Below are 22,333 nucleotides of genomic sequence, written 5' to 3' on the forward strand. Positions count from 1 at the left end.
TTGCAATTTCAAGTGTTCTGGGCAGTGTGACCTCATCCTACAGTTACTGACATCCTATTCATATCCTTCCCCTTTTGTCTGTTTTATGTGAATGACTTCCATCGCCAAGCTTCAAGTCCACTATTTTTTTTCATTTATAATATCTACAGCATTGTTAATTCCATTTGCTGTGATTTTCCACAGAATTTATATTTTATCACTAAAGACTCTATTGGGCCATTTCCTGTTTTTGTCATTTCTCCCTCATAATGCTCACATTTCCATCTATCTTCTTGAATACATGCAGTATTTTTTTTTAAATGACAGATCTTTATATTTTCTCATAGTTCTAGAGGCTAGAACTCTAAGATCAAGGTGCCTGGAGCTCCAGTGTCTTCTTGCCTTGTAGAAAGTCGTCTTATCCCCATGAGTTCCTTCTTCTTTCCTCTGTGTCTGTGTCCTTGGGGTCCCCTCATACAGCCAGATTTCTTCAGCTTCTAAGGCCACCAGTCAGAATGGACTAGGGACCCATGTAATGTTCTTATTTTAAACAATTAACTGTTAAAATATCCTGTATCCAAATCAGCCACATTCTGAGGTCCTGAGGGGTCAGGACAGGAATGTATGGACTGAGGACCCTGCACAGCCCAGAAGTTACAGGCTCATTTGTGCTGAGAGTGGCAGCATCTCACAGGGTCCTCCAGCTTTGCTTGCTTCTGCATTAGGCCGTTCTGCTGGTTCAATTGCTGTTTTTCTTTTTCTTACTCTTCCTACCCTGATTGGTCAACTTTGTCTGTGATTCCACTCTTGTCTCCTCCTAAAGGTCCTACCTATCAATAATTAGAAGTCTCCCTCCCCTTCTTCCCAGCTCAGGGCTACATCATCAGTAAGAAATTTCCCAAATGTAATACTTCCCTTTATCTTTCTCCTTCATTATAGCCTACAGGAGATATTCCGCCTTTTCTTTCTTTTTGTTTTTGTTTTTTGTTTTTTTTTTTTTTTTCCAGATAAGGAACCAATCTACCCCAGGATAACCTGGAGCTCACTAAGCATCCTAGGATGGCCTGGAACTTGTCATTTTCCACACATGAAGTATTTTAATGGATGGTCTAGTATTCTTTACCAGTTTTATTGCCCTATATAATTATTTTTATAGTTACATTTTTGTCCAATTTCACATTTCTTTAAAATTAGAAGCTGAATCTGATTCTTACAATTAATTCCATTGTGTTGAGAATCCAAAACTTTTAATGTTGCCAAATAAAGGAGTTATTTACCATAGGTCCTCAAGGGAATGCTCAACAACTGATCATATAGTGAAATATTAAAACTTATCATCGAATTCATCCTAAATTGGGGAAAACTGTTCTTAGGCAAAATATGATTGTACCAGCAGATATAAAAAACTGTCTCTTAAAAACAGTAATATTGTGGCTCTTGGTATTTTTCTTCCCCTCTGGCCCAGCCACAGTTGCGGGTGTTTCCTAGGTGTATGCTTTTAGACTATGCCTGTCTTTAAGACTATGCTTTAAGACATAGCCCCACTGAAAGGAGTGGGGCTATGAGCTGCTTCATACGTAGTCAGATTGTCATTTGCACATGCCTAGCATAGCTTCTGAAATGGCACAGATAGAATTTCCCATCTGTGGTCAGTATCTAGTAAGTGCTCAATACTTGCAGGCATATTCCAAATTGTTCAGTGAAAGAGGAGCTGCAAAAATCTCCTCTGTGCAAAACCTTATTGTTTGGTTACTTGAAATGAAGTATTTGTGTGTCACTTGCTTGATGGCACCTCCTTTAAGGAAGGAATGTGTGATACTATGTTGCAAACATATTTGTAGAAGCAAGAGCAGAGGTGCCTGCTCATGTTCAAAGAAGTTTCTTGGATCACTTACTGGAATCTCTAGAGCACAAATGTCTCTAAGTCCCTGCATACTTGGCTGAGCATGAGGAGATGCAAAGACAGAATGATAACAGACAACCTGAGGCGCTGAGGAGATCAGCTAACACAATTGGTCTGGGGCCCATTAAAGTCTAGGTGCACTATCTGAAATGGGCAAGCTTCTGGCAAAAGACTGGCTTTCTTGAGGTGAACTCTTACATTAAGGATAGCATCAAATATAGTAAGATGGGTTTTCGTGATGCACAGATTAAATCACCCAAATTAAGATTACATTCCAAAAGCAGGTCTTTCTTATACATTTTGTGATTTTACAGTTCATGTTTGAAATTTACAAACATTTTGGCCACTTAATATGTTCACTGTCTAAATCTGATTGTCAACATTTCATTATTGCTGTGTCTTTGGTGTTTATATGATCACACCCAAATCTGAGAGAAAATAACAGATGTTCAGTTAAATATTTTCTCTCTGTGTGTGTGCATGCCAGAGCATGGGCACTCCACTCGTGCAAAAAGCCTGCCTACCCGCTTTCCAAAAAACATCAACATTGTTTACTGTTGGTCAGTTTTTCTTGTTAGGTTTTCACAGTCAGAACATGATGAAAGGAAATGAATCCTATGTAAGGTATTTGAAAAACAGTTAACAACAAAGAGCTCTAATGTCCCATATTTATCAGGAGCAAAATGTGTTACATGCTTCATGGAATAAAACAGTGACGTTATTGGTTGTGTGACTCTGAGCATTTAGGTGGAGGCGCTGGCTGTGGCTCTGATAAATTCTCGGCACAGGTATAAAAGAGGAGAGTGACTGCTGCTTTCAGTGTGTTATGAATTATCTGTAATCTGTATTGCCTGATTTTACAACAGAGATGAGCACCAGTGAACTTAAATACTATATTTAAAGTGAATAGCTTCTTTTTCTTGACAGGATAATTATCTTTATAAATGCTAGGTCACCTAAATATTCTTTTCAAAAACATTCTTTTTGACAATACTCACTTGATTAATATTGGAGTAATAATTTCAATGGGAAAACATACACATTATTATATAAAATACAAGAGAAGCCCTTGCCATGAAAACACTGTATTGCTTTCTCACAGAGCTGGTGAAATTTGATTTAAAAACAAAGCAAAAGGAGTTTCCACTTACCCTATAAAAACCCTAAACAAACAAACAAAAATCAAGCAAAAGTCCCATTGAGATATATGACAATACATGTAGACTTTTTAAATGACAGACATCTGTCCATTTGTAGTCACACTGGACAACCATTGAGAACAGAACAGGCACCCTGATACACAGCCCTTTCCTGTGATGTAGAAATAAATGTATGAGTTGTTCTTGTAATTAACTTTGAACTTACCACCCCAGATTCTACGGTTGTATTATTGGTGATTACTGGTGAATGGTTGTGGGGACAAAGTCCTCAGGAAATGCACATTGTTGACTCGAGCATAGCCATGTCAAGGACACCAGTGCCCCGGACTCACCAAGATGGCAAGGCCTTCTGGGGTCAGGCTCAGAGGAATGGCAAGAACTTCCCCTGGTTCAAGCATGGATGTTGGGGAGCAGCAGACCTTCAACTCAAACCAGCAAGTAGGGAGGTGCTGGCCACGCCTTCTTCCTCCTGGATGACTGGTCACACCCACACACCCACACATACACACACCCCCCCACACACACACAAAGACCACCTGCTGAGATCCGCTAACCTACCTCCTTGCTTCTGCTGGACAGAATAAATTTGCTGAGTTTCTGGGCTCCTGCTGGCAGTCTCTGTCTGAGCACATGGACCACCCAATCCCAGCTTTCCATTACTGTGTCTGTCATTTCTTCATTCCCTGTTGCCCTAGTCAGATCAAGCTATGCAGCAAATAGTTATTTCTCCTTTTCAGCAGTTATATTAGTGAAAAGTGCATGATGACTAAACAAACATAAACGTATATAAAAGATTTCAAATTAGCATAAAAAACAAGTAGCCACATGTTGCAGGCTTTTTCTTTTGGGCTACCAACCAGCTTCCAAATCATGACTTATTACTTATTAGTTATGAATGCTTGGCCTTAACTTATGCTCATTTCTAGTTAGCTTTTTTTTTTTTTTTCCCTTTAACTTAAATTAACCTGTTTCTCTTCATCTAAATTTTGCCTCAGGGCTTTTTATCTTTTCTTTCTGTATATCCTACTTGGTCTAGCTGACTGGTGGCTGCCTGTCTACCTGGCCGGCCCCAGGAATATCTTTCTCTCTCTTTCTCCCTTGTTCTCGTCTCTTTCTTCTCTTCTCTTCCCTCTAGAGCCTAGATTTCCCCTCCTATTTATTCTCTCTGCCTGCCAGCCTCAGCTATCCCTTTTCTGGCTTGCAATTGGCCATTCAGCTTTTTATTAGACCACCAGGTGCCTTAGGCAGGCAAGGTGAAACAAATACAATACATCTTTACATCATTAAACAAATGCAGCATAAACAAATGCAACTCATCTTCACATAGTTAAATATTCTGCAGCATAAACAAATGTAACACCTCTTTGCCCAGTTAAAATATTATTCCATAACAGCCATATCTGTAGGTTGGGATCTTGAGTGGGCTCAACCCATAGGATTGCTCTCCTGCCTCTGGTGCCACTGGGGAATGAACTAATCTTTAGGAGGGAGGGACTAGTGGAAGGAAGGTGTGTTGTGAGTGTTTGCTCTGAGGAGAGCATAAGGACCCTGGCCTCTTCCTTTGTCTTTGCTTTCCAGCCATCCTGAGAGGAACAGCACCCCTTGAGATGTTCTGCACAGCCCCAAAAGCAGTAGAGCCAACTGACCAAAGACTGAAACCGATACCTAAGATCATGAGCCAAAACAAGTTGTTCTTCCTTCTAAGTTCCTTGTAGCAGGTATAACAGCAACTGCCATACACCTGCCATAGGGTAAAAAGCAGTCTGAACTAATACCTGTACAGGCAAAACAGACAAGCTTCGAGGATGCCACTGTTGAACTGCTATTTGAGATGCAGGTAGGATTAAAGCCAAATATGCCATGTCTACAGCATAACAAGTTTGACAATTCTCCAGCAACATATTGCTCAAATTAATGATTGAACAAAAGGCTATATACTTATTTCAAATGATGGCTCCATTATTTGATATATTTTTGGCTTGCTTCCTTTGACATCAAGGTTGCCATGAAACTCAACAGATGTGATTTCAAAAGCATCTAGAGAAAGTTGTAAGACAGGAGCTTTAAGAGGCATTTCATTGCAACCTCAGAGACACCCACGCTAGGGAAGCATTGCCTCCATTCTACAGATAATGGGACTTTGTTCCAGAAAGGAGACTTGGTCCCATTCCTATGGCTATCAGTGAGTTCTAGCCTGCCTTGTCAATGTGCCACACACCACTGGCTACATGCAAGGCATGGCTACATAGAAACAAGATACTATCTCAGTCAGGGTTACTATTGCTGTGATAAAACACCATTACTAAAAGCAAGTTGAGGGGGAAGGGGTTTACTTGTCTTACACTTCTACATCACTGTTCATCACTAAAGGACATCAGAACAGGAAATCAGACAGAGCAGGGACCTGGAGGCAGGAGCAGTTGCAGAGGCCATGGAGGGGTGCTACTACTACTACTTACTAACTTGCTCCTAATGGCTTGCTCAGTCTGCTTTCTTATAACCTAGGGCACCAGCCCAGGGAAGTCACCACCTACCATGGGCTGGACCTCTCCTATCAGTCACTAAGAAAGTGCCCTACATTTGCCTACAACCAGATTTTATAGAGACATTTCCTCTATTGAGGTTGCCTCCTCTCAGATGTATATAGATTGTGTTAAGTTGACATAAAAGTATCCAGAACACTCACCTTTTTGTCAGGCTGAGGTTATTTAATTCTTTCAAAGGCTGATTTTGTGTATGTGTATAAGTGTTTTGCCTACATGTATGTATCTGCACCATGTGCATGCCTGGTGCCCTCAGAGGTCAGAAGAGGTGTTGTATCCCCCTGGAAGTGGACTTGAAAATAGTTGTGAGCTGTCACGTGAGTGATGGGAACCAAATCAGGGTCCTTTGCCAGAGCAACAGTTGTTCTTAACTGCTGAATGTGTTCAGCACTTAACGTTTCATAATGTATTGCACTTGGATGCGTTGTTTGAGATGAAACCCTAAGTGTTCACATTGTTTAATGCTATAGGGAACAAAACTTTTAATTATTCATTTCTAGTATATGTAAAGTTAAAATTTTTATTGATATCATATCTTTCAAGCTCTTTAAATCACTTATTAGTTCTATGTAAACAATGTCTTTTTCAAGTGGGAGACATATCAGCTTCCTCTTTTACAATCTATATGCCTTTTTAAAAAACTGATTCATCACATTGGTTTAAACATCCAATATGTTAATTAGTGACAGCAGACATCCTTGACTTATTCATGATTTTAAGGGGGAAAGTATTAAGAATTTTACCATGAAGAATTATACTAGCTGTGGATCTTTTATAGATTCTCTTTATCAAACTGAGAAAATGCGCTCTTATTTCCTCTTATTTCTGCTTGCTTAGAGGCATTTTATAATCAGAAATTGATGTAGAATTCTTTAAAATGTTTTTCTATGCTAACAGAGTTGGATTTTGTCTGTTAATGCAATGTTATCTTAACTGACTTTAAAAGATTTATTTTTATGTAATGTGCACGCACGCACGCACACACACACACACACACACACACACACACACACACACACACACACGCCGCTCCTGCACGGCAAGGGACAGAGACTCTGTTTCTCTGTTCCTGGGGGAAAAACACAAACAGCCCCTCAGACCCTAGCTAATGGGGGTGGGTTGTTGCCATTGTCCTGTAATTATATCCTTCCATCTGACCCATCCCAATGTTTGAGAGGGTTTGTTCCAATGTCTCTCCATGGCAGACAAGTTATTTTTATCTATAGTCAAAAAACTTAAAATATAAAGTATGGTAGATAATTGAGAATTGGGAGGTCCTATACTCCCCTTTTTTATTTTATTAAAATATTGTTTAGGGGTGGCATGAGTGCGTTCCACGATGGCTTGTCCCGTACGGTTGTGTGGGATGACAAATGAGTGATTAATATGATGTTCCTTGCAGAAGGCCATGAAGCGATGACTAGCATATGTGGGGCCATTATCTGTTTTTAAGATATCAGGAACACCCATATAGGCAAAGGCCTGTAAACAGTGAGATGACATCTTTAATTTTTTCTCCAGAGTGTAGAGACACAAAAACCACCTTAGAATATGTATCCACAGAAACATGCATATATTTTAATTTTCCTACTTGAGGCAAGTGAGTGACATCCATTGCCAAAGATTGTTAGCCCTTAGTCCCCGGGGATTCACCCCCCTCATTGGGGTAATTATGATAAGAGGCGCAATCAGGGCATCGAAAAGTAATCTGAGTGGCAACGGTAAGGAGCAGTTAGTATGAAACTTAAGATAGTGTGCATTTAGGTGATACCACTCATGAAGCTGGGGAGTGTGTTGCTCCTCTGTGAACATGACTATTGGGGGCTGAGTTAAAGAATCAGCAAGTTGATTTCCCTGGGCAAGGGATCCTGGGAGGCCTGTATGGGCACGTATGTACCCCACAAATGCAAGGTGTATCCGCTGCCAGATAAGATGTTGAAGCTTAACTAGTAGAGAATGAACTTGAGAGGTGGGAAGAACATATAGAGAAGTCTCTAATGGCGTTACAATGTTAGCAACATAAATGCTATCAGTATATAGATGAAAAGGTTCTTTATCAAACAACTGAAAGGCCATTAGGCAAGCAACCAATTCGGCAACCTGGGGGACATTTGCCTTGTAGGTGTCCTCTTTTGCATTTGACCAGAAACTACTACAGCAAAACCCTTAGAGGAGCCATCTGTAAATAAACACTGAGCGTGCTCCTTGAAGGGGGGGGGGCTCCTTTATAATCTTAGGAAAAATTACAGGGTGCTGCCTAAAAAAAAGACAGCAAGGGGCTATTTGGGTAGTGGTTATCAAATTTAGCTCCCATAGATGTGATAAAGAGCGTCCATCCATCATGAGAGGTCTGTAAATGTTTAACCTTTTTCTTGTCATAGGGGAGAATGATCCTATCAGGGGGCTTTCCAAAGGTTTGGATGCTAAATTTATGTGCTCTCCATAACAATTGTAATATCAAATCATAATAGGGGGACACCACCTTCCTAGGAGAGGCTGACAAATGAACCCAGTATATAGGGCCATTTTGCCAAAAAACAGCCGTGGGTGAAAAACTGGAAGAAAGTACAACCACAAAAGGGGTTGTTCATAATCTAGGCGACAAAGATGGACTTTCTCAATTCTTTTTAATAACAATTGGATGGCCTCCTTGGCCTCCGGTGTAATTTTTCTGGGAGAGGTTGGAGCTGGATCCCCTGGAAGAATATCATAAAGTGGTCTAGGCTCTCCTATTTTAATGGAAAGACAGGGGCGGACCCATTGAACATCTCCTAAGAGTTTTTAAATTTGAACAATCAATTTGGAGCCTTTGAGGCCAGAGGGTGGTCTGTTGGATTTGATGGCCCAGATAAGTGTAAGGAGGTTTCTTTTGAACCTTCTCCGGGGCCAAAATAAATCCACGAGCCTCCAGGAGCTCCTGCAATTTAGCAAACACTTCAAGACATCTCTCCTCAGCAGGTGCTGCCAGCAAAATATCATCCATATAATGGATAATGTAAAGATCAGAAAACTTGCACCTTATAGGATCCAGGCAGGCAGTCTCATAATCCTGGCATATTGTAGGACTTTGGCCATCCCCTGGGGGAGCACCACTCATTGAAACCGAAAATTAATCGAAGGAAGGCTAAATGCAAACTTGGGGCTATCTTGGGAGTGCAACAGAATGGAAAAGAAGCAATCCTTTAAATCAATAACAATTAGATGCCAATATTTAGTAATAGCCACAGGCGAGGGCGAGCTGGGTTGAAGGGCTCCCATAGGCTACATTGTTGCATTAATGGCCCTCAAATCCTGGAGCAATCTCCATTTCCCTGAAGCCTTTTTAATCACAAATATAGGGGAATTTCAGGAAGAGGTGGAGGGGATCACATGTCCTGCCTCCAATTGTTCTTGAACTAGCAGGAAAGCAGCCTGAAGTTTTTCTGTGGTTAAGGGCCACTGTTCCACCCACACTGGATGATCAGAAAGCCATGTAAAGGTTGGGGGGGGGCTGGCGGGGCAACAGCGACCCTCATTAAAAATGGCCAAATCCTTTTCTGTCACCTGGAGCCCGGGCGTCTAATGGGAGAGTGGCCACAGAGCGAACTTCTCCTTGCTCCTTGCTCCAGCTTACTTAGCCCTCATCCTTTGTCCCAGCGCATTTTACATATCATCCGAAGAGCTTGGTTGTTTTTGCTGAGTGCCTTAGGTGAGGGTTTGGGTAGTAAGGACAACTCCCATCTCTTGTAAGAGATCCTGTCGCCATAAATTAGTGGGGAGGCTGGCCAGGATATAGGGCTGGAAGTAACCTGAATGGCCCTCAGCATCTCTCCATTTTAAAATTCTTAGGCTCTATTGAGGGATTGCTTGCCTGATCCCTTGAAGGGTGGCAGTTCCACTCTGCTTGGGCCAAGTGGAGGGGACAGAAATATCCGCCCCAGTGTATGGGGGCGGGGGGGAATCTCTGCCCTTTCTGTCTGATCTCTGATTCTAGCCTTCTTCAATTCCTTTTTAAGAGCAGTGATCTCAGCGAGCAATTGTTCCTCCTCTGACTCTGAGGTAGGATCTGAATTACATCTGACAAGGAAGGATATAGGCCACTTTCGGAAGGGCACCTCTCCTTGGGCCACTCTCCAGGGTCCTTAGGAAAGGCCCTGTCTTCCCCTGATCTGCGGCTTCTTGGATACCCTCTTAGGCTCATCTTCCTCTCTTTCCAACTCAGAACATAATAACTGTCGAGTCTCTGTCTACTGTATCTCTTTTAAAACCTCCTTACTAGCCCGTTGAATGGATTTTTAAAAAGCCTTCGAGAGTTTTGTCTTTACTGCAGTTCCCTGTTTCTCTAGAAGTTCCTTTAATTGAAATTCTAATTCAACCTTTCCAGGTGAATTCTCCATCTCTCATTTTTCTATTTATTTATCCCAATACGTCCCGGCCAGCACAAAGGACAACCCCGTCCACTTACCTTGCTTTCAGAATCTCGGTGGGACCTCCAATTGCCGTGCCGAGAATCTGCAGAGGGTGTCGGGATTAACAACCCAGGGTCTTGCTTGATGTTAAGAAACCTCTTGCTTGATGTTAAGAAGGCTCTTTTTTCCCTTTATTTTACTGGGGGGGAGGTTTGCTGGCTTTTATACCCTGGCAACAGATGGAGGAGGGGGAAGCAGAGGGGAGCATTTAGTCATCTCAGGTTCCAAGGACCAGTTATGGTGCTTTCAGGGTTGCGGAAACCAAAGGAGCATTTTGGCCTAGAAAACATGTTTTTGTTTTCCTGTGGTTACAGCTGCCTGCCCTGAGGGCAGCAGGGGGAAGTGAATTCTTAGCTAAGGTCTTAATTCCTACATACACATGCACTTATGTGCACACCACATTGTGTGCCGCTGTCTGTGCATTTGATCTCTTGAAACTGGAGTTTTAGACCATTATAAGCCACCAAATGGGTGCTAGGAATTGAACCCTAGTCCTCTTGAAGAGCTTCTGGTGCTCTTAACAGTTGAGCCACCTCTCCAGCCTCTAACAATTGTGTCTTTGTGACTTATATGTCCTTATATACTTAGCATTTATTAAAGGTTCTTGGTGTAGCACATAGTGGGTGCTTAATTAATCTTTCAAATTAATCAGGCGTGAAGCCATTTAAAAAGGTGTCAGGGAGATGGAGAATTCAGGTGTTACCTGGTGGAGTTCTTGCTTCCCTGTCTGGGTGCATATGCATGTGCTTATGTATGCACGTGTGTGCCCAAGATTTCTCCATAGGCTGGGAGAAGCAACCTACTTCACACCTTCTGGCTGTGTAACTCATGCAAGAGGATTTCTCCCCAGGTCTAAGTGGAGACATTGTAGGGAAAGACTGTAATCAGCCCAGGTAAGAGCCAGGTCAGCAACACAAGGAACAGTGTATACTATTTTCTTAGCAAACTGGTTTTCTGGTAAAATGTGTCATTTTAAAAGTTATATCTGTTTGTTTATTTATTTATTATGTAATGTGGGTATTTTGCCTGCATATTTGTCTGTCTGTGTACCATGTGTGTGCATAGTGCCTGTGGAGTCCAGAAAGGGGCACTGGATCCCCTGAAACTGGAGTTATAGATTGTGAACTGCAAGTACTGGAAATCAAACCCAGATCCTCTAGAAGAGCAGTCAGATCTCTCCAGCCCCAAGATGTATCATTTTTTAAAAGTAAAATGTTGCTGGGCAGTGGTGGTGCATGCTTTTAATCTCAGCACTTGGGAGGCAGAGGAAAGTGGATCTCTGTGAGTTGGAGGTCAGCCTGGTCTAAAGAGTGAGTTCCATGCAGGTTAGCCAAGGCTATACAACAAACCCTATCTCAAAAAACCAAAACAAACAAACAAAAGTAAAAATGTTGTATAAGAAAATAAATCCAACTATTCATAGAAATCCAGTGTTGATGCTTTTGAAACATCACTGTTTATAGATAGTTTCTCTGGAAAAGCAAAAATCTGGTGTCTGTGTTGCTTGTAGTTATCCTGGGAAAGGTTGGATGGCTTTAAAAAACAATTGATCCTATGATTTCTCCAGAGACACAAAAAGTGAACATTTTAGTTAAACACTAGCAAATGAAGAAAGAGAAGAAGTCCACCTCTTGGCCTGTACGTACTGAGAAATATGGTCTCTTCTGAGAACTGCAAATTGCTTTGCTCTCACCACCAAGCTCGGCTCACCTGTGTTAGGAAACGCCTGTCTACCTGCAGGGCAGTCTCTTTCTGAACACTTGGTACAAATTAAAGTTTGCCTCCAGGGACTCCAAAGGTTCTTCTGTGTCAAAAGCTAAAAGAGGCCAGACCTGTGATGGATGCTAAGTATTTAAATGTGTATGCAGCATAATTGCTCAAGAGGTATGGGCAGTAGATGGCTTCTGGAGCAAAGAGGAGACTAGACACTTTTCTCAGAGGATGGCTACTGGCAGGTCTCCTGGGGTCCTGGTGAATGGCCCCACACGTGTGCACATACAGGTAGCACTAACTGGACTCAATGAGTTATTAAAAATAAAAAGTACATGAAGCTGCAGATGTTCTGATGGCAGGAACTGGCGAAAACCACAGGGAGTGAATATGACCAGGACACATTGTGAAAATCTCAGAGAATAAGTTCAAGAAACTTGTATTGGTCTCCTTCATCAAGAAGTTCAGTGGGTTGGTCACTGAGGCTTAAATTTGGCAGCACAACATCCCTCTGTATGGGGCCACAGTTAGCACACAGAGTGCCCCAAACAGACAAGGAGACTCTCATGCAAATCCCTGATTGTCCACAAAGCTGCTGCATCTCCTTTTGACTGACCAGTTAAGAGAAGATGACTTCTCTAGGCCAGATAGTTAGATCCCTGGGCTGGCAAGCAAAGGGGAGACTAGAATTTGGCTTTTACTTGCACCCAAGTGGAACCATCTGCATGTGCAGTGTGAAGCTTGTTCTTGCCTCTGTCCTGCCATTTCCAGTGTTAACCAATAGGGGTTTGTTGGGCAGGCTGGGGGGGGGGCAGAGGATGCTCTACTGGAAGCAGGGCTCAACTGTGTTGGGCTGTAACTATGGCTTTCTAACAAATCTCTTGATGTATCAAGATTCCAGTGTTGGTTCTGTACTCAGTATTCACACACACACACACACACACACACACACACACATAAAATTTCCCCACATATTATTAGATAGATGGCAGAAGATCTGAGGGACTTGTCATAAGAAGCCCTGGGCAGCTGGAGTCTTTTTTTTTTTTTTTTTTTTTTTTTTTTTTGTCAGTACCTGCATTTCAGAGCTATAACTTATGGGCAGAGACAAGAGGGTGACAGTACCTTTGAGCAAAAACACAACCCTCCAGTGACCCCTCTGGCAATACATCAGAGGTTCTGCAATCCACCTTCAGGCAACAAATTGAGGCCAGCCAGAAATGACTGGAGAGCCCATGCCTGGCTCAGCTTTGAATCACTGTACTGCACTGCATGGCAGCTGGCTTCTACATCTGTGCACCAATACCTCTACACTGTGCCTGATTCATAGTCTGCCTGGACTGTCCCTGGGAGCATGCAGGGTAGAGACTACTTGTTGCAAAACTTTCTTTTGAATCAGGGTTGTCTTCAGGGTGTTCCTGGGAGTGGCTCCAAATAAGTGAGAGCCTTTCACAAACCTGTTGTAAGTCATCTGGGCTTTGTTCAGACAAATGCTGTGTTGTGCTGTCACCATCCTTGGTAAGAAAACAACTACACTGCTAACTCTTTTTCAGGATTGTTACCAACAGCTGTTCGGAAAGCAAAGGACTAGGACTCTCTCTTACTCATCCTCATTAGTTCAAATCTCATTGAGTAAGTAATACTATCAACAAATGAGAAGGATGATCTAGGTCCCTAAAAGACACGTATGTTGGTTTTTCTTTCTTCTCTTCCCTCTGAAGTTAGGGTGGGGGAGCAGAGGATAAGCACAGATACTTTTATTGATAGTGACTGAAGATCAAGGACTATTACTCAGTAGTTAGAAACAATGGCTTAGGAACAAGGCCTAACTCATTGGTAGAGTGTTTGCCTAGTCAAGGGCTCAGTCCAAAACCCTGCAGTAAAGAAACCAAAAGGCAATGTAACCACACCCAAGGTTCAGGAATCATTGTGGAAGTTGGGGCAGAATGACTTTAAGAGAGAGAGAGGAACGGGGAGAGTATGAGTTTGCCTTTCCAGAAATTCCAGAAACTACACCCATCAAGTCTCACCACATGGCTACCTAAGCATGACCTAAACAAGGACAATGCCAGTGGACATGATACCCAAGCCTCAACCCTACATAAAGAGCTACAGGCAACTGAGGAGTACTGAGAGGGGAGAAATAACCCCGAAACACACACATGTAAGTAACATTATGTGGACTAAGGAGATGATGCTTATATATTTAAATATATATATATATATATATATATATATATATATATCTGCATGTATAAACATACAAACATTTCTAACGGCAAATTTGTTTTTAAAAAGAGACAATAAATTTGAAAGAGAGCAGGGTGGGTGGGGTAATACATGGTAGAGCTTTGAGGGAATAAAGGGAAAGGGGGAATGATGTAATTTTATCATAATCTCAGAAACTAAAAATGGCATTAAGAAAAGAAGGAAACTAAGAAGAAATGAACAGGAGAAGGGTTGATAGGTGTACAAGGATGAGAGAGTAGATAGTGTAAGTGTGGGACTATTGCGTGAGCTAGCTCTCCAGCACAGCCAGCATAAGATGTTAACACTGTTACACAGGTCAGTACTTGGCTAGCCCTCCTATTCCAGGGTCAACAGTGACAACAGAAACATCCTCGGGAACCTGGGAGGGTGCTGGCCTTCTAGGAACAGCCTGCTTTTAAGTCGTAAGATCAGAAAGGCCTAATTAACATTCCCTTAAAGTCCAGATGAGCTACACATCCCCAACAGTCTTCCTCTAGATCCACTTCAGAACAGTGGCAGGGCTCTAGATGGGAACCTTTGTGATAGCTACAAGTGGTGGTGGAAGTTGGGGGCTACAGAAGGAATGTGTGGTCTCAGGCCTCAGTGAGCTCAGCCCGGCATGCTAGGAGAAAAGAGGTGAAGGACAAGCGAGTAGAAAGGTGTTTATAGGGATGGCCAGGAGCTTTGGAGAATGAAATGCTGAAATCCATGAGAGCATCTGAAGAAAGCTCCTACCATGTGCAGGTACACTATTCTTTACAGGGACTGTAGAATGAGATTCTAAAATAGGGACTGTTGAGCTGTATTTGAGATATCCTCTTCCAGTTACATCTTATGTGCCAAATCCATCATGGCATCCACTTCTCAGTTCTGCATGCCTCAGTTCTGCATGCAATGCTAAGAGCAACCCCGAAACAAGGAAGTTAGGATGAAGATTGAGAAAGACTTTTCCTACCCAGCAGGTAAAGAAGACATCACTGCTGAGTTCCAGCTAGCACGCCTGGCTCAGCTGTTAAATGTCTTACAGTGATAAGGGTTGGACAGATGGTAAGGGGTCACGTGCACTTGCTGCTCTTCCCGAGGACCAGTTTGGTTCCCAGAAGCCATCAGGTGGCTCACAACTGCCTGAACTCCATCTCTTGGGAATCTGATGCCCCTTCTGGACTCCACAAAAACAAATGTCCAACAAATGTGCAGGACAGTGATACTGACCATTAGAGAAACCCATGCAATACAGTATATAGTCGAGAGGCCTCGATAGTGAAGGAGATGTGAGACTAGCCCCCATGACATGGGATCATGCCACTGCCAGAAGTAATGAAACATTGGAACAACTTCAGTGCTGTCTATGAGGGATTACTATGGAAGAACTGGGACTACTTTCCAAATATAGAAAACACACTCAGACAGGGAGCTATGGTATATTCACAGTAGGTGAAAGCCAGTGGTCTGATGTAGCATCACTCCTATTGACAACATGTTTCTCTCTTCTCTAGCTCAGGGCTCTGCTCTTTCCAGGGCACACAGGACAGTCACTAGGGGATCCTAAGCTTTGACTGTTCCCATGGCTCTCCTGCTGACTCCCGGTGACTTCTTGTGAGTATGGACCAACAGGAGATGTCAGTGTCATGGCTAGGGTAATTGACTGTGTTAGGGAAAGAACCATGAGAGCCTGGAAGCTTGCTTCAAGCCTTTAAAAATGATAGATTTTGTTTTGTTTGTAAACAAACGGACAGTAGTCACATCAGACAGTTTTTCTGGCTGAACATTATTTTGAGACTAACCCCACTCCAAGTCATTTAGATTCTGTGAGGGAAAAAACACACATTGAATGGTGGGATGTCATTAGTAGTTTAGAAATTAAATAAATTAAAATTAGACAACCAAAGCACAGTCAAAAGAAAAGTTAAAATTAGTGTAAAAACACAGAATTGACTATACTGATTATCAAAACATGCACATTTCAAAACTTATAGAATAAAAACCAGGTATGTTTGTACACTTGTAACCTCAGCACCCAGGAGCTGGATGCAGGAGGTCATTCTTGACTACATAGCCAGTTTGATCCTTGGCTGTAGGAAACCCTGCTCAGAAAAACAAAACAGAAATAATTTGGGGAATGAATGCAGAGTGGAAATTAATGCAGTGAATGTCCAATTAATAACTCAGAAGCAGGGCAATGCAAGGCTGCAAGAAGGAGACAATAAACACAACAGCAGAGATCAACACGTTAGAAAGAGATTGCAAAAGAAAAGGGTCATAGAACCAATGCTTAGTTTGAAAACACTAAAGACAAATCCCATTAAACTGAACAGGAAGTGGTGAGTTGGTGAACCAGGCTGTTCCAGTGGGAAGGACTGATAAACAGCAAGGCTGGCATATTTGAAAGTAGAATGCATAATTTTTTAATTAAAATTTAAAAAAAAAATCTTAACATGTTAAATTGTATCTCTCTACACATGGCACAGCCTTTATCGAATGTTAGGAAGTGGAAAATTTGGGAATTCATCCTATGGGACACTGAACCAAAAAATAAAAGGTACAAGGAAAGAGATCATCAAAAGAAAAGGAAATCAAATTTAGAAACATGATGTAAATTTTCTAAATAAAATATTAGCAAACCAAATCCAAAAAATACATGATGACTAAGTTGTATGCATAACCCAAGAATGCATGGATTATCATTAGAGAATACATAAATGTTAAGTTACCCAAAAATGTATTAAGGAGGGAAACAATGTGATCATTTTAATGGATGTAGAATAAAACTTATCAATACTATTTAGGTCCTCATGCTTACACAAGAAGCATTTTTCCCACTGAGCCATCTCATCAGGCTCTCTAAAATACCATTTTAAATGAAGAATATTGAAAATATCCCTTTTAAAATTAGAAGCAATACAAAAATATCCCCTTCTATTAACATTGTGTTAGACATTCAAAGCCAGAACAATAAGTCAAGAGTAAATAATAACAGAGGCAAGGATTGAAAGGAACAATGCCATTTGCATAAATGACATACATACATAACAATTCTTAAAAAACAAAAAAAGCCATACTCAAATTATTGAAATTAATAGTTTGGCAAGGTAGTAAAAACACAAACTCTTACTTGTTTATATAGATCAACCACAAAGGGAAAATGGCCACTCAATGTCCGTGTGTGTGTGTGTGTGTGTGTGTGTGTGTGTGTGTGTGTGTGTATGTGGGCATGCAGCCCATGTGGCCAGACCTGGAATAAATCCACTATCCCCTTGGCTCTACCTCCTGTCTTTCTTTGGACCTTCTCCTGTTGCCTAACTTACTGCCCCACCTCGAGACTTTCTTTTGGCAAAAGATCTGTTCACTTCATCTTTGTTCCCAATTCACCCGGTACCATACCCCACCTCAGGACTCTACCACAGGGTCCTAGTAATAAACAATTCAACTTGGCTTAGTGCCTTCAGGATTCCCTAAACACCCAGCCCACTGCCCTGTCTTGGAACTCTGACCTTGTGGGCTAAGAACTCTTAGCAAAAAATACAATCAATGACCTAACAAAAGATGTCATGATCCCATCTCAAAAACCACACATAAAAATGAAGAGGATACATCTCCACCAAAATGACTATTTCCATAGTAATGATCGCCAATGGGAACAACTTAGGTGAAATTCAAATCACAGAATTCAAAAGAACAATTATAAAAATATTCAAAGAACTCAAAGAGGATATAAAAAAACTTTAAGGACAGGAACAAAGAGTTGATTAAAATCCAAGAAAACAAACAGCAAAATGAAATAAAAGAACTTCATCGAACTTTTAACTCAACAAAGAGATAGAAATACTAAAGAAAACTTAGACTAAAGTTAAGCTGAAATGAAAATTTCAGTAAGTCTAATAATACACTCAGTGGAGGCCTTGTGAACAGGATAGACCACGGAAAACAGAACATTAGGGCCTGAAGGTAAGGTGGAAGAAAATGATACATTTTTTAAAACCTGCATATGGAATATTCAAGAACTTTGGTACATCAGGAAAAGATCAAATCTATGACTTATGAACATAAAAAGAATTCCAGATCAAAAGCATGGGAAATATTTCCAGTAAAATCATAGAAGAAACTTCCTAAATCTCGAGAAATAGATGTCCATTCATATAAAAGAAGAACACTGAACACCAAGTAGACATGTCTAGAAAATAAGTTAACACATTATATTATAGTTAAAAGACTAAACATACAGAACAAAGAAATGGCATTGAAAGCAGCAGCAGAGAAGACTCAAATCACATAGACATTCAGATCCATCAGAATATGTCTGGTTTCTCTGTGAAAAGTTTAAAAACCAGAAGAGTCTAGAGCAACATACTCAAGTTCTGAAAAACCATAGATATGAACCCAGATTACATTACCTGACAGAACTATCCATCATAATTGAAGGACAAAGAAAGGTTTTCATGATAGAAACATGATGGGTAATGTTCTGTATATATGTATCTCTTATTGGTTAATGAACAAAACACTGATTGGCTGATTAGTCAGACAGGAAGTGACATAGCTGGGCAGAAATAGGATATAAGCAGGGACAAACAGGAAATCACTCGGTTCTCTGTGGAGATGTTGAGCAGTTATCATGTAGCAGGCAAAGGAGAAAGCAGGTCCAGCATTCTCTGGTAAGCCAAGACCACATGGAAATACATAGATTAATAGTTATGGACTAATAATTAAGACAGAGCTAGTCAATAAAAAGCTCTAGTCATTGGCCAACAGTTTCATGATTAATATGTCATTGTGTGTTTATTTGGGGCTCAAGAGCAGTGGGACCCAGCTGGGCCAGAAACATTCACATTACAGAAACAGGCTAAGAGCATTTATGACCGACAAGGCAATTCTACAGAGAATCCTGGAAGGAATAGTTCACACTGGGGAAAAGAATAAGCACTCCGAAGAGGCTAGTCTCTGTGCCTTAGGCATCACAAAACATGTTGTTTGTACTATAACATGACCTTGAATTGAAAAGCACAATGTGAGCTGGGTGTTGGTGGCACATGCCTTTAATCCCAGCACTTGGGAGGCAGAAGCAGGCAGATCTCTGTGAGTTCTAGACCAGCCTGGTCTACAAGAGCTAGTTCCAGGCCAGCCTCCAAAGCCACAGAGAAGCCTTGTCTTGAAAAAACAAACAAAAAAAGAAAACCACAATCTGAATATGGCAATATATCACATATGATTATTTTATTTTGATTGGGTCTCTGATTTTACTGTATTTTTCAATGATATTCTTAGAAAATAAAGTCACAGTTTTTGTTCTTTTTATTGATTTGGATAAAATACATGGACTATGAGAAAGCAGCTTGATTAAAATTTGAAATTATATCACAGAATGTCAAAGAAAATCTCAATACAATGAGACTGGTCCTATGTTCATGAAAAGGAAGTATAATCTTTATTGTCAATTTGATTAGATTGAAAAGGTCTGAACAATCAGTACAGCATAGTGCTGTGTGCAAGAGAGATGGTCTCCAGAGATGGGGACAGGGCAGGGCTGCCCTGAATATGGGTGGCACCATCCAGTAAACTGGGTGAGTTAAAGAAGAAGGGGGAGGCCACACTTCCTGGTTGCCATGATACGACAGTTTTATACCATTCTACTGTTTTCCCTCAAACAATAAATCCATGAGTAGATCTCTGTAAAGACAAGGTGAAATGAATCTTTCTTCCCTGGAACTGTTATCTCAGATGTTGAGTTACAGAAACAAAATGTCAGACTAACACAAGACAACAATGGTATAAATATATTAACAGTCCCCAAATTTATCTACAGTTTCTATGTAGCATAATTAAAACCTCTATGTTGCTTTTGGTGTTTTTTTTTTTTTTTTTTTTTTTTTGGCAACTAATACTTTTACCTGTTCAGAGGAATCACCAGTAAGCTCTTTGCCCCTGTGGTATGTGTGTGTGTGTGTGTGTGTGTGTGTTTGTGTGTATGTGTTGCATATGTGTATACAAGCATGCTGGGGGAGGCATGAATAAGCACATATGTGTGCACAGGAGTGAACATCAGAGGTTGCCACTGAGTGTCTTCCTCTATTGTCCATCTTATGTTTTGAGACAGGGTCTCTCACTGAACCTGGAGCTCAATGATTTGGCTATAATGGCTGGCCAGTGAACCCCGGAGTCTACCTGTCTCTGTCTCCCTGGCACTGGGGTTGTAGACATGCACTGATGCACCTGGACTGTATGTGGGCTCTGGGGATCTGATCTCAGGTTCTAATGCTTGTGCAGCAAACACTTACCCACTGAGCTGTTTCCTCAGCACCAAGCCACCAGTAGTCTTAATAAAGATTAAGTCAGGTAAATTTCCCATTTGATGTGAAAGCATTGAAAATTCTAGCAATTAAGATGGTGTTCCAGCGTAAGAGTCAATATGTTGATCAGTGGAGCAGAACGGAGAGCTCAGAACAGAGAAATGAGGTGTGGCAGAGGTTGCATTACACGTCTGTGAGGGAAAAATAAGAGCATCAGTTCAGCTGGACTTGGTAGTGCATACCTTTACTGCCAGTGTTCTGGAGACAGACACAGACGAATCTCTGTGAGTTAGAGAGCTAGTCTGATCCATAAAGTGAATTCCAGGCAAGCAAGAGCTGCATATTCAGACCCTGCTTCAAAACAAAAACAAAACCAATTATACTGATTATCTACCAATAAAGTTGGATAATTGCTGCACACATATTCTAGAGCTGCAATAATATTGTATCATAAGCCAGATTTTTTTCAATGTTATAAATTTATTTTCCCACCGTTCTGGAAGTTTGTGTAAGATCCAAGCAGTGGCAGGGTCTGTTTCAGAAGACTCTTCCCAGCCTCTGCTTGCACATGGCTACTGCTCCCTGAACTCTCAAAGCACTTTTCGTCCACACACATACATCAGTGCTGTGTCACTTTCCTCTTAAAGGCCAAAGCCTAGCTGGACCAGGGGCCTGTCCTGATGACCTCATTTAACCTTAGCTACCTCCTTAGGCCCTGTCTCCAAATCCAGCCATACTGGGAGAGAAGACACAGTTCCATTCATAACCCCTACTGTTTAGCAATTAAAAGGAAAAATGCATTCCAGATCAACCAAAAATTCAGTGTTAAACACGACACTTCAAGACACAGAATATAAGGTAGCATAGCACAGCAGTCCCTGAGAGATGAATTATCAAGGTAAGCCCCAGTTTGATCTCAGTTTAGTGCTCAGATGTTGCCAGCCTGTAGTACTGGAAGGGCAAATCACAGCCCAGTGTCTGCTGGAGTTGAGACACAGATGGGAATGTAGAGAGAGACCAAGGCAGACAGAATCTGTAGGCTCAAGTACCAGGCAGATGGTTATTCAGACAGAGTGTGAGATATCTGCAGAGGGGACCCCATGAGTTTTCAGTCAATTACTAATCTGTACATGCTTGTGTGGGAGGCATCAAAAGGGCCACTAGTGGTGTGATGAGATGGCTCAGGTGGTAAAGACACTGGCGGAGCCTGATGACTTGAGCTTGATCTTTAGGACTCATATGGTATCACACACACGCACACACGCACGCACACGCACGCACACACACACACACACACACACACACACACACACTCACTCGAAGCCATGCATGGTATGGAATAATCTTTTTGTACAATGTGAAGATTTGTCATCTGGACTGGTTTAACAAGAAGCTGAATATCCAATAGCTAGGCAGGATTTGGGGGGCAGAAAGGATGCTGTAAGAAGGGCAGAGACATGGAGAGAAGCCAGCCAGAGGCAGAAAAAGTTGGACCCACAAAATGGGATAGAGGTAAACCCCATGTGGTAGAATGTAGATTAATAAAAATGGGTTAATTTAAGTTATGAGTGCTAGTTAAAAAACAAGCCTAGGTTATCTGTCAAGCTTCTATAACTAATAAGTTTTCCAAGTGGTTTTTTGGGTGCTGGCTGGTGGGACAGAAAAAGTCCCACTACACCCATGTGTGTGAGTAAGTAAAGAATTTTATTTAAGTCACTAGAAAGAAACAGATAATTCTCCACAGATCACAAAATGTCATACAACCTATACAAAGCACTCAACAGAATATTTGCAAAAGCAATGCTTCAATAACAGGGCCAAACTGGCTCTAGTCTGTTTTGGCTCTACCTAAGAAACCTTAACACTAAGCACTGGAAATTGCCAGCCTGTCTCCTGGCACTTAAATGAATCCTAGAACAATGTCTGAGACTATTTAAAGAAGTATCCAGTGTACAGTAACAGGAAATTCATAATGCCTGGTATGTCATCAAAATTTCCACAAGAAAATAGTTCAAAGGCAAGGGGGAAGTATGATCTATAGCGTGGAGGAGAATTG

This window comes from Phodopus roborovskii, unplaced genomic scaffold (assembly GCF_943737965.1).
Source record: "Phodopus roborovskii unplaced genomic scaffold, PHOROB, whole genome shotgun sequence".
NCBI lineage: Eukaryota > Metazoa > Chordata > Mammalia > Rodentia > Cricetidae > Phodopus > Phodopus roborovskii.